General features: G+C 44.0%; 1 long non-coding RNA gene across 2 annotated transcripts; it reads right to left on the bottom strand.

The window, feature by feature from the left end:
- Positions 1 to 873: 873 nt before the first annotated feature.
- On the bottom strand, positions 874 to 14,082 carry LOC110528072. 2 transcript variants are annotated; one of them, XR_002474184.2, is made up of 4 exons: positions 13,886 to 14,082; positions 12,512 to 12,922; positions 4,133 to 4,164; positions 874 to 3,321 (listed from the first exon to the last, which is right to left on the bottom strand). It is a non-coding gene; the product is annotated as an uncharacterized LOC110528072 (long non-coding RNA). The 2 variants fall into 2 exon arrangements; XR_005052641.1 differs by having other exon boundaries at positions 874 to 4,220.
- Positions 14,083 to 14,306: the final 224 nt, after the last annotated feature.

Genomic DNA, 14,306 nt, shown 5'->3' on the forward strand with positions numbered 1-14,306 from the left:
CTAAAACCCCAAACAGCAAGTAATGCAGGTGTAGAAGCACAGTGGCTAGGAAAAACTCCCAAGAAAGGCCAAAACCTAGGAAGAAACCTAGAGAGGAACCAGGCTATGAGGGGTGGCTAGTCCTCTTCTGGCTGTGCCGGGTGGAGATTATAACAGAACATGGCCAAGATGTTCAAATGTTCATAAATGACCAGCATGATCAAATAATAATAATCACAGTAGTTGTCGAGGGTGCAGCAAGTCAGCACCTCAGGAGTAAATGGAAAATGTCAGTTGGCTTTTCATAGCTGATCATTAAGAGTATCTCTACCACTCCTGCTGTCTCTATAGAGAGTTGAAAACAGCAGGTCTGGGACAGGTAGCACGTCCGGTGAACAGGTCAGGATTCCATAGCCGCAGGAAGAACAGTTGAAACTGGAGCAGCAGCCCGGCCAGGTGGACTGGGGACAGCAAGGAGTCATCATGCCAGGTAGTCCTGAGGCATGGTCCTAGGGCTCAGGTCCTCCGAGAGAGAGAAAGAAAGAGAGAATTAGAGAGAGCATACTTAAATTCACACAGGACACCGGATAAGACAGGAGAAGTACTCCAGATATAACAAACTGACCCTAGCCCCCCGACACAAAGGCTGAGACAGGAGGGGTCAAGAACACTGTGGCCCCATCCGATGATACCCCCGGACAGGGCCAAACAGGCAGGATATAACCCCACCCACTTTGCAAAAGCACAGCCCCCACACCACTAGAGTGATATCTTCAACCACCAACTTACCATCCTGAGACAAGGCTGAGTATAGCCCACAAAGATCTCCGCCACGGCACAACCCAAGGGGGGGCGCCAACCCAGACAGGAAGATCACGTCAGTGACATGAAAGAGCACCAGTAAGCCAGTATGTGTGCCATTCAGAGGACGAATGGGCAAGACAAAAGATTTAAGTGCCTTTAATGGGGAATGGTAGTAGGTGCCAGGCGCATCGGCTTGTGTCAAGAACTGCAACGCAGCTGGGGTTTTCAACAGTTTCCCGCGTGTTCAAGAATGGTCCACCACCCAAAGGCCATCCAGCCAACTTGACACAACTGTGTGAAGCATTGGAGTCAACATGGACCAGAATCTCTGTGGAACACTTTCGACACCTTGTAACGTCCAAGCCCCAACGAATTGAGGCTATTCTGAGGACAAAAGGGGGGGGGGGGGGGGGGTGCAACTCAAAATCAGGAAGATGTTCCTAATGTTTGGTATACTCAGTGTATGTTGCCAATTATTAAATGTCTGTTAATTCATAGTTATTTTGCAAAAGAAAGCCACGAGAAAGCCATTGCATATCAATGCATGCCACTGTTTTTTTTTACTTTAAGTGTTTACTTTATTCGGGTGTGCATTGCTGCCTGCAAAGACGGCTCTTGATCGGGGTGTGTGTGGAGGGGTACCACCTGTTGTTGTACATGATATTGATACGGCTGTGAACCGTTTCTATGGTTTTAGAAGTTGATTCGTCGGGATTGGGTTCAGCGAGGACCACAGCAGACAGGCTTCCCCCATTCTTTCTATGGGAGGGGCCTTCGTCTGCAGCTGTCCACGTTAATGAAAGCTTATCCCTGCTCTAGGTCACGTCCCAATCAAACAGCTCGGGAGCGTGGTGCATGACCTCATATGACTATGTCCCCAGAGAAGCCGACAGACGCCTCCTTGTTGTTCACCTCGTAAACGCCCTTGGGTGTTATTCCTTCGCCCAGTTGACAGCCATAAACTCTGCTGTTCCCACACTATAAACCACTATAAACTGATGTCATCCTGATCTACATATTAATAGGCTGGTGATCTAAGACACATAAAAGTTAAGAGGAGAGAAAAAAGTCTTAGAGGGTTCTCCCTCTGCTTGGGGGTACTCGAAAAGCCAAGGGCGTTGACAGTCCACAGGAGGCTGCTGAAGGGAGGACGGCACTTAATAATGGCTGGAATGGGGTGAATGGAATGGCATCAAACACATGGCAACCATGTGTTTGATGTGTTGGATACCATTCCATTTATTCTGTTCCAGCCATTACTATGAGCCCGTCCTCCCCAATTAAGGTGCCACTGGCCACCTGTGCTTGGTGAGAAACTGCAATAAGAAAAGATGATTACCCACAGAGGGGCTTCGGAGTGTAGGCGTAAAGATGTTGAAAGCGCTGGATCGTAAAATAAAAGATCCCTTTTCACATTTCACCTTGAGTAGAATATTAACAGCAGCTCAGTGACTTATAATGGTTTATGAAAGGTGCAAAATGAGCTGACCAATGCTTTTATATCCTTTTGAATCCTCTTGAATGGCCACAAATGGCAATTGTTTATAAATACTAAGCTTTAATCTTTATTTTCAAACTGAAATACCTCAATTCTATGGCCCCAAGTACAAACATCTACAAATGATATTTCTATACCTTACCATGCAGTATATATATATATATATATATATCTTCTATATTCGGGTCCCTCTGCCCTATCAAATCCACTGTCTAACATCAATGTATACACCTTGACCGCATGAAGACATATTTCACCTGATTCTGTGTGTGTGTGTGTTTTTAGAGGTGTTTCCCATGTGCAGACAAAGCATGTCCCATTATGGGTCGCTATGTTGACACGTTCCCCATCCCCAGGGGACAATCCAATATGAAGTTCTACCTGAACACCGGAGATGCTGAGCCCTTTGCCTGTAAATAATTATTTAATACATTTTAGAACAAGGCTGTAATGTAACAAAATGTGGAAAAAGTCAATGGGTCTGAATAGTTTCCGAAAGCACTGTATTCAAATTCCTGGGTACCGCTACAAAGCAAATGTAACCATCGATGGCAGAAGATCCCAGCCAGGGATAATGAACATATAGCTCTGTATGAAGAGCATGGCAACACTCGCCAGTATCAGGTTAACATGTACTGTATGTGACTACTCCTGATATAAACTAGCTTATAGACGAGTTGAGATGTTATGTCACACACCTGTTTTAAATGGTTTCATTTCTATTTCATTCTTCTAATTGTAAGTGACAACATCATAGCCCATAAAATAATTTTGATTTCTGAAGACTGTTGGACTTGAATAACAGAAAGATCTATTCATAGGACAACTGGCTGACCCTACCCCAATCTAAACTGACTAAAGGAATGAAAATGTTCTGCTTTTTCCTAAAGTGGCCTCCTGAGACCTAATAAAACCTACAGGACAAGCTCTTCATCGATGCTGAGACGGACATTGTCGAGTTGACTGGGATGAAGTTCCGCTGGAACAACCACATCATCAACCCCCTGCGCCCCATGTATGGTGCCACCAAGATTGAGCAGCTGCGAGGGAAGGATAGCAAATTGTACGTCAGTCTCTCTGTCTATCCTGCCAGGCTGCCCTGCATGTCTATCTACCCTCCCAGCCCTGCAAGTCCCACTTGTGTGGCAGCTGTCTGAGCCTCAGGAGGACAAGCAAGGGCATTCTGTTAATGCTAGCTGTACACCCCCTAGTGCCAATATGGCCCCCTGAGGCTTCAAACTCAGCCCTAACAAAACTATTACCGCATTATGATTTACTGCCTATGCACCCATATACAGATGTTTATGGTTAACGCTTCGAACACACCAACAGAGTCATTGCGCAATATAGCACGCAGTATCATCTGGATATGTATGCAACAAAAGTTCAACATTCACCCTCTGCTACCATTTCTGTCAAGTCGTTTACGCAAACAGTTTGACGCATACGTTCGATAAATCCAACGTACGCACCACACCGAACGCACTGCAACTGCCTCTGCAACGCAATGCTGCAAGGCAAACGCAGCGTTTCTTTGGAAATTAATGTAATTCTGGTGTACCACAATGCAATGACACGGTCGGTGTGTTCGAAGCGTAACTCTACATTTGGTTTGGAATGTAAACCTATGAAGGGAGGAACACATTAAATTACATGCTACTAGTAAAAAATATATATATATTGTATACACAGGCAAACATGGACTGTATCCTTTAATATACTGTATAACAAGGGATAATCTTGAGAAGTAAAGCAGCTCTCTGAAAGATGTCTGTTCTGTAAAACACTAGAGGGCAGTGTAGGACCACCATCTGTGATAGACGTTTTCCCATTCACGTTCCACTGACTTACCATCTCCCTCCACTCTGTTGCAGTTATTTGTTCTGTGGAAAGAAGAGGGTGCGTGAAAACGTGCACCAGACCCTTGATCCATGCTGACCTAAGTGAAGTACAACCAAACATGGTTTACAGAGATTTACAATAAAGTTACAGCAATTGAACTCTTTCTATGAGTCACAGTCATCTGATCCTTTCTACAATTGTGTAAAGACATCTAAACAATAAAGCATTGCAGCAACATGAGTGAAAGATAGAGGACATCCGTATATCCTTACCTGTACAAGAACAAACAAATGCTTGGAATGCCCAAAAATATAAGCTACCATATGAAAGAATATGGAGAGTTGGGTTGATATCCTGACTTGAGATGTGTGTTTGCGTAAAGTCTGTGCACAATGCTTGCAGAAAGAAAGTTCCACATCTCTTTATGACCATCATTAATGTTGAAAGACTGGGGGCTGCATTTGTGCAAACACAAATTTACACTAAATTACACGTTAAGATCATTTCTCTCCTTTTCCCATTTAGAGACAACGTGCAGCCAGCCAAAAAGCCTGCCTAATGTGTCAGATATGTGTAATTCCAACAGATGGAATGTGTTCACAGCTCTCATTAACATGTCCCTGGCCTTTCACCAGCTTATGAAGTCCTGATTGGGTCTCATTGTTTTGGCTTCATTTATTTGAATACCCACCCTATGATTATGGCTGGGGAAAATACAGCATTAAAAGGCAAGCTGCCATTTTCATCAGAATGCTAACAAAGTGCATTTGTATGCAGTGACTTCTCTGAGTCGAGCCATCAGCACTCACACAATACCAATCAGAACAATCTGCAGAGACACAGCTCTGAGAGTGACTACATTATGGTATTAGACACAGAATTAAATATGGGGCAAAGGGGTGGGGGGGATGCTTGTGTCTTCAAATCCGCCCTAGACATCCATCACTGTCTTTCTTTTCTGTTTCTTTTTAATAGGCTCATTGAATGCAGAGGCTAATGACAAAATAGCTGGCTAATTCCAGTAATTATGGCTGTTTGTCTGAGGGAATTTGTGTATGACAGCGTTTCATTTTGATCAGTACTCCCGGAGCTCTGGGGGTGGCTTTGGAGCTAACAAAGGACAGGCAGGTTAAGCATTAGCAAGGTATACTTAAAACAGGGGAAAACACGACAGATGACAGATAAAAGATTTTTCAATGTGTATACAGTTATATAATTGGATGTGTATACAAAAGCATGCTACTATATGAATGACAGAGAGAGGGTTTGGTACTTTGGTAACTTTGGATTAGATAATGGTTGGGCTAGATAATGGGTTTTCTGGACTCCTTGAATACCAATCTTCTGAATAATTGCTTCCAAAAAACCTGAATGTTTATTTATTTTCCTTAGTTTTTACCCTTTTTCCCCCCAATTTCGTGATACCCAATTGGTAGTTACAGTCTTGTCCCACTGCTGCAACTCCCGTACGGACTCGGGAGAGGCGAAGGTCGGGAGCCATGCGTCCTCCGAAACATGACCATGCCAAGCTGCACTGCTTCTTGACACACTGCCCGCTTAACCCAGAAGCCAGCCGCATCAATGTGTCAGAGGAAACACATTACAACTGGTGATCGAAGTCAGCGTGCACTGTGCCCGGCCCACCACAGGAGTCACTAGAGCGCGATGGGACAAGGACATCCCGGCCAGCCAAACCCTCCCCTAACCCGGACGACGCTGGGCCAACTGTGCGCCGCCTCAAGGGTCTCCCGGTCGCAGCCTGCTGCGACACAGCCTGGAATCAAACACGGGTCTGTAGTGATGCCTCTAGCACTGCAGTGCCTTAGACCGTTGCGCCAATCGGGAGGCCTGAATGTTTATTTTACTATTTAAAAATGTTTCGTACTAGCACTGACTCTGCTGATAACTACTTTAATGAGGAAAAATATCCTTACTATTATTGAGATATGTAGTTCCCCCACCTAACTTCACCGACGAGTAGGTAAACCACCACTCCCCTCCTTATTATTGACCAATGTGCAATCATTGGAAAACAAACTAGACAATCTACGATTAAGACTATCCTACCAACGGGACAATAAAAACTGTAATATCTTATGTTTCACCGAGATGTGGCTGTAAGACGACACAGACAATATAGAAGCTGGCTGGCTTCTCCATGCATCGGCAGGACAGAGCAGCTACGTCTGGTAAGACGAGGGGCGGGGGTGAGTGTCTATTTATCAATAACAGCTGGTGCGCGATGTCTAATATTAAAGAAGTCTTGAGGTATTGTTTGCCTGAGGTAGAATACCTCATGTAGACCACACTATCTACCAAGAGAGTCCTCATCTATATTATTCATAGCCGTCTATTTAGGACCACAAACTGATGCTGGCACTAAGACCGCAATCAACAAGCTGTATAAGGCCATACGCAAACAAGAAAATGCTCACCCAGAAGCGGCACTCCTAGTGGCCGGGGACTTTAATGCAGGCAAACATCCATTTGACCAAATTTCTACCAGCATGTCACATGTGCAACCAGAGGAAAAGAAACTCTTGACCACCTTTACTCCACACACCCAATTCTATCCTCCCGATTAATACGGAAGTGGTTGTTGACGTGCATGCTACGCTACAGGACTGTTTTGCTAGCACCAACTGGAAAATGTTCCGGGATTCATCCAATGGCATTGAGGAGTATACCACCTCAGTCACCGGCTTCATCAATAACTGCATTGACGACGTCGTCCCCACAGTGGCTGTATGTACATTTCCCAACCGGAAGCCATGGATTACAGGCAACATCTGCACTGAGCTAAAGGCTAGAGCTGCCGCTTTCAAGGTGCGTGACACTAATCCTAACGCTTATCAGACATCCCGCTATCCCCTCAGACGAACCATTAAATAGGCAAAACGTCAATACAGGACTAATCCTACTATACTGGCTCTTACGCTCGTCAGATATGGCAGCGGCTGTAAAATATTATGGACTACAAAGGGAAACCCAGCCGCGAGCTGCCCAGTGACGTGAGCCAACCAGACGAGCGAAATTCCTTTTATGCTCGCTTCGAGGCAAGCAACACTGAAACATGCATGAGAGAACCAGCTGTTCCGGACGACTGCATGATCACGCTCTCCGTAGCTGATGTAAACAGGTCAACATTCACAAGGCTGCAGGGCCAGGCGGATTACCAGGATGTGTACTCAAAGCATGCGCGGACCAACCGGCAAATGTCTTTACTGACATGTTCAACCACGTCAGTAGCCATGAAGTGCTTTGAAAGGCTGGTCATGGCTCACATCAACACCCTCATGCCGGAAACTCTAGATCCACTCCAATTCGCATACTGCCCCAACAGATCCACAGATGACGCAATCTCAATCGCACTCCACACTGCCCTTTCCCACCTGGACAAAAGGAACACCTATGCGAGAAGGCTGTTCATTGACGACAGCTCAGCATTGAACACCATAGTGCCCACAAAGCTCATCGCTATCACTAAGCTAAGGATCCTGGGACTAAACACCTCCCTCTGCAACTGGATCCTGGACTTCCTAATGGGCTGCCCACAGATGGTAAGGGTAGGCAACAACACATCTGCCACGCTGATCCTCAACACTTGTGGCCCCTCAGGGGTGCTTAGTCCCATCCTGTACTCCCTGTTCACCCACGATAGCATGGCCAAGCACGACTCCAACACCATCATTAAGTTTGCTGACGACACAACAGTGGTAGGCCTAATCACTGAAAACGATGAGACAGCCTATAGGGAGGAGGTCAGAGACCTGGCAGTGTTGTGCCAGGACAACAACGTCTCCCTCAACGTGAACAAGACAAAGGAGCTGATCGTGGGCTATAGGAAAAGGAGGGCCGAACAGGCCCCCATTAACATTGATGGGGCTGAAGAGGAGTAGGTCGAGAGTTTGCTGTTAACTTTGCTGTCAACATCACTAACGAACTATCATGGTTCAAACCCACCAAGACAGTTGGAAGAGGGCAGGAGAATGAAAAGACTTGGCATGGGTCCCCAGATCCTTAAATATTTCTACAACTGGACCAACTGGTCCCCAGATCCTTAAATATTTCTACAACTGGACCATCGAGAGCATCCTGATTGGTTGCATCACCACCTGGTATTGCAACTGCTTGGCATCTGACCGTAAGGTGCTACAGAGGGTAGTGCGTACGGCCCAGTACATCACTGGGGCCAAGCTTCCTGACATCCAGGACCTATAGACTTGGCGGTGTGAGAGGAAAGCCCAAACAATTGTCAAAGACTCCTGTCACCAAAGTCATAGACTGTTCTCTCTGCTATTTTTATTATTTAAAATTTTTTTTTTTTTAACCTTTATTTAACTAGGCAAGTCAGTTAAGAACAAATTCTTATTTACAATGACGGCCTAGGAACAGTGGGTTAACTGCCTGTTCAGGGGCAGAACGACAGATTTGTACCTTGTCAGCTCGGGGATTTGAACTTGCAACCTTCCAGTTACTAGTCCAACACTCTAACCACTAGGCTACCCTGCCGCCCCTTCCGGGATTCATCCAATGGCATTGAGGAGTATACCACCTCAGTCACCGGCTTCATCAATAACTGCATTGACGACGTCAAGCAGTACCGGTGCGCCAAGTCTAGGACCAATAGGCTCCTTATGAGCTTCCACCCCCAAGCCATAAGACTGCTGAACAATTTATCAAATAGCCACCCGGACTATTTACATTCACCCGCCCTCCTTTGTTTTTACACTGCTGCTACTCGCTGTTTATTATCTATGCATAGTCACTTTACAAATTATCCTGACTAACCTCTACCACCGCACATTGACTCGGTACCGGTACCCCCTGGATATAGCCTTTTCTTGTGGTACTTTTTTATCTCAGTTTAGTTTATTTATTAAATATTTTCTTAACTCTATTTCTTGAACTGCATCGTTAGTTAAGGGCTTGTGACAAATAACCTTTTATTTCATTTGTACTATCTTAATTAAGATGAAAGCAGTAACTGTAAATCTCTCTGGATAAGAATATCTGCTAAATGACTAAAATGTCAATGTAAATATAGTTGGGGTGTGGTTATCTAGATTATCATAGATTCATAAAGGATATTTCCTGGCGAGTGAAAAATATCAGAATAATTAAGACCTTCGGGGCTTAGCCCAAAGCCAGTAGGATTGTCCGGGGGCATTCTCCCCCGGTAAAAAAAGAAGTAATTTCAACAGCTAAATGCATGAATTTTGTGCACCTTGAGATTATCAGTGAGATTATAACATTGAGAGAATAGATCTTCAAACATAGACTCTGACCTGTCCAATGAGCCAAACTGATTAAAGAATCCCAGAGTACCCAAACACACACTCTCTCTCACACACACACACACACACACACACACACACACACACTGTGCAGTAATTACAATACATAGAGAAACTTTAATCCCCTAATGCCGATGCCTGTGCCCCCGCAAAAACGAATTAGCATAATAATAAAAAATTAGAAAATAAATCAGTCAGTTTAAGATAGAGATAAACTCAGCAAAAAAATAACTTTTCGTAAAAATCCAAATAACATCACAGATCTTTGTAAAGGGTTTAAACACTGTTTCCCATGCTTGTTCAATGAACCATAAACAATTAATGAACACGCACCTGCAGAACGGTCGTTAAGACACTAACAGCTTACAGACGGTAGGCAATTAAGGTCACAGTTATGAAAACTTAAGGACACTAAAGAGGCCTTTCTACTTACTCTGAAAAACACCAAAAGAAAGATGCCCAGGTTCCCTTCTCATCTGCATGAACATGCCTTAGGAATGCTGAAGGAGGCATGAGGACTGCAGATGTGGCCAGGGCAATAAATTGCAATGTCCGTACTGTGAGACGCCTAAGACAGTGATACAAGGAGACAGGACGGACAGCTGATCCTCCTCGCAGTGGCAGACCACTTGTAACAACACCTGCACAGGATCGGTACATCCGAACATCACACCTGCGGGACAGGTACAGGATGGCAACAACAACTTCCCGAGTTACACCAGGAACGCACAATCCCTCCATCAGTGCTCAGACTGTCTGCAATAGGCTGAGAGAGGCTGGACTGAGGGCTTGTAGGCCTGTTGTAAGGCAGGTCCTCACCAGACATCACCGGCAACAATGTCACCTATGGGCGCAAACCCACCATCGCTGGACCAGACAGGAATGGCAAAAAGTGCTCTTCACTGATGAGTCGCGGTTTTGTCTCACCAGGGGTGATGGTCGGATTCGCGTTTATCGTCGAAGGAATGAGCGTTACACCGAGACCTGTACTCTGGAGCGGGATCGATTTGGGGGTGGAGGCTCCGTCATGGTCTGGGGCAGTGTGTCACAGCATCATCGGACTGAGCTTTTTGTCATTGCAGGCAATCTCAACGCTGTGCGTTACAGGGAAGACATCCTCCTCCCTGATATGGTACCCTTCCTGCAGGCTCATCCTGACATGACCCTCCAGCATGACAATGCCACCAGCCATACTGCTCGTTCTGTGTGTGATTTCCTGCAAGACAGCAATTGCTTTTTGATTTTCTGCCATTGCCAGCAAAGAGCCCGGATCTCAATCTCATTGAGCACGTCTGGGACCTGTTGGATCGGAGGGTGAGGGCTAGGGCCATTCACCCCAGAAATGTCTGGGAACTTGCAGGTGCCTTAGCGGAAGAGTAACATCTCACAGCCAGAACTGGAAAATCTGGTGCAGTCCATGAGGAGGAGATGCACGGCAGTATTTAATGCAGTTGGTGGCCACACCAAATACTGACTGTTACTTTCGATTTTGACCCCCCCCCCCCCCCCCCCCTTTGTTCAGGGACACATTATTCAATTTATGTTAGTCACATGTCTGTGGAACCTGTTTTAGTGTATGTCTCAGTTGTTGAATCTTATGTTCATACAAATATTTACACATGTTAAGTTTGCTAAAAATAAATGCAGTTGACAGTGAGAGGACGTTTCTTTTTTTGCTGAGTTTATATATATATATATATTTGCGGGATGCATCTCAATCCACTGCATCCACCTATGTAACACTTCCACATCTGCAGTGAAAGGTGACAGAGCTAGAGCGGTGTTTGTCAGACCATGAGATATCCCGAAAATCAGTCTTCTCATAGAATCGTCTGTAGTGTCCGAACGGTTTGGCCTACAACCTATGATCCCGACAAGCAACTTGGGACTCGTCTGAAGTTGGTACAGCCGATCTGCCTTCCGGTTACTGGCCCAACGCTCTAACCACTAGGCTACCTCTGCCGCCCCATGAGCCAATCAGTTGTGTTGTGACATGGTAAGGGTGGTATACAGAAGATAGCATTATTTGGTAAAAGACCAAGTCCATATTATGGCAAGAACAGCCTAAAGAGAAATTACAGTCTATCATTACTTTAAGACAAGAACGTCAGTCAATCCAGAACATTTCAGGAACTTATAAATGCTTCACACAGTTCAAGTAATAGACACATCTCAACATCTGTTCAGAGGAGACAGTGTGAATCAGGCCTTCATGGTCGAATTGCTGCAAAGAAACCACTAATAAAGGACAACAATAAGAAGAGACTTGCTTGGGCCAATAAACACGAGAAATGGACATTAGACCAGTGAAAATCTGTCCTTTGGTCTGATGAGTCCAAATTTGAGATTTTTGGTCAACAGCCAACAAATGCTCACCATATGTGGGAACTCCTTCAAGATTGTTGGAAAAGCATTCCAGGTGAAGCTGGTTGAGAGAATGCCAAGAGTGTGCAAAGCTGTCATCAAAATGGCTACTTTGAAGAATCTCAAATATAAAATATATTTTGATTTGTTCAACACGTTTTTGGTTAATACATGATTCCATGTGTTATTTAATAGTTTGCTGTCTTCACTATTATTCTACAATGTAGAAAATAGTAAAAATAAAGAAAAACCCTTGAACGAGTAGGTGTGTCCAAACTTTTGACTGGTGCTGTATATACGGAGACTGTTTAGTGACAAAACAAACAGGTTAAATACATGTACAAAAAAAAATGTTTTACAAATGTTTCCTAATCTTTCTTATATCTCTCAGATATAGGATTTTTTGGGGTGGAGGGACTATCTGTTGTTCCATGTAGTGAATCTGTTATTCAATGAGTTTGTATAGGCTAATAGCAGTAAGGCCAAATACAACTTATCAAAAAAAAAAATAATAATAATATACTTCAAGGCGTCTTAAAATTCTAAATTAAATAACAAAATGTTCCTTGGTATGACCTTCTTAAAACAATTCCATATAGCTTCGTAGTACCTCATCTCACCTGCAAATTATTTGTAAACCATGTTTTGATTTTTCACTGTCTGTATTTCACCTGTTATAATTTGAATCTATAGATCAGCTTGAAGTGATACTGTGTGCTCAACCCACCTCTGTTCTCTCTTCATCTGCCCTCTTGTCAATTTATCTGTGTCTTGTCCATTGCTGTCTCAGGTTCTTGTTTGTTAATGTCTTCTTGGTCTTCCTTCTTCTGTTATGGCCTGTTCCGTTCTTCTGGTGTCTCGCTCAATCATATCCTATTCTTAGTTTGCTATCTCTGTGTCTTGCCTCGTGTCTCTCCATCATTTACTCTTCTGTTGCTGCCTATATGTGTCTTGTCTGGTGCATCTCTTTAGTTTTTCAATCCAAAACGGTCAAGGGGATACTGGGGTAGCTTAACTTGTTTTGGGCCTATGTCTGGGTCACCTAAAGCATCTTCTTCCCTACCAGTTTCCCCTGGCTGCTGCTGTTCTAAGTACTCCACTGGCCTGTTGTTCTCATCTGTTATCCTCCTTGGCTCATCTGAAAGGTAGCAAGGTAGAGGTGCAACATGTCATTAATCCGTTTAAAAGGGCAAATACACTTCCTGATTCGGCCTCGTTTTAGATTTGGTTCATTAAGAAATACAAGCAGCATGACTAAATTCAAACATGAGTTGGTTTCGGTTGTGGTTTGATGTGGTTGTCTGGTGTCTCATAGATAAGGGTGTCTGCTAAGCAAACAAATACTAATTCAATCAAATAATGGCTAGGTAACCTGACAGGAGTGAAAACCTGTTGAGCTCTCCCTTTTCCTCTGCATGATGTTATACTAGCCCTCCCCCTTCAGTTTTTTTTATTTGTCAAAATCACATGATATGCATGATGTACACAGTGCAATGAAATGCTGACTTGCAGGTTAACCTGTCGACAATGCAACAACAATAGAAAAGTAAGTAGCTAAGTGAATACAAAGTGTAATACAAATAAATGCTAAATTAAATAATTTAATTATGGGCAGTTTTTTGTACAATTAGGTACATAGCATATATGGAAATAACAGACATCAGCCAAGCATGTTTACCTGTAGAATGGAATAACGTTAGGTTCTAAGACCTCTATGATTAATTTCATTTCATTTAGTCAGTTCTACCACCTCAACATTGCTAATTTAAACTGCAAAATATGAAATTGTAGTAAAGTTCAGCTTCAGTCCACAGGAGGACACTGTGTCACTGTCAGAAGACATGCGCTTCAGTCAGAAAAACGTTCTCAGCCTGCCAGAAACTAGCTACAAAAACGAAACCCATCAAATACACTCTCTAGAAAAACACTTTTCCTAATATTCTTACTTATATCAACATCCTTAGCTTGCCCACTCACTAAATATACTGTTAATTAACTCTGACTGACACCCAATAGCTTAAGCTAGTTTATTAGCATTAGCCAACCTTATGCTGACGTAGAGTAACGTTAGCTAGTAAGCTACCACCAACCCTGCACAAACCTGTGGCTAACTCTGCTGCTGCTGCACTTTGACTCCTTGGCTGTTCTGCCCTCTCCACCTCATTCACTGCTGTCTCAACCTGCTCGCTTTTTTTGGCTTATCTTTTGGAAGAAGTTCCTATGATGTCCTATGAAGAACTATGCTGCAGACTCTGGCTGGGTGACAGACGTTTTGCTGAGTGATTACATAAACCAGGTGCTGTGGGGGAGGGGGGTCAAGGGGCGTAAGCGGTCCTCCGCTTCACTTCAAGGGCTACTTGCAGTGCATGCTACTGCCTAACGCAGTGTATTGTATTGCTTATATTTGTCCAAAAAAATTGCAAGAAAATATTTTTCTATATATACTGCATACTACAAGTGATGTGTGGTTATAGAAACTCATATCAGACTGAAGTGTAATCGGAAGCCCAGACCTAATGACA

Source organism: Oncorhynchus mykiss, chromosome 1 (genome assembly GCF_013265735.2).
Source record: "Oncorhynchus mykiss isolate Arlee chromosome 1, USDA_OmykA_1.1, whole genome shotgun sequence".
Classification (NCBI taxonomy): domain Eukaryota; kingdom Metazoa; phylum Chordata; class Actinopteri; order Salmoniformes; family Salmonidae; genus Oncorhynchus; species Oncorhynchus mykiss.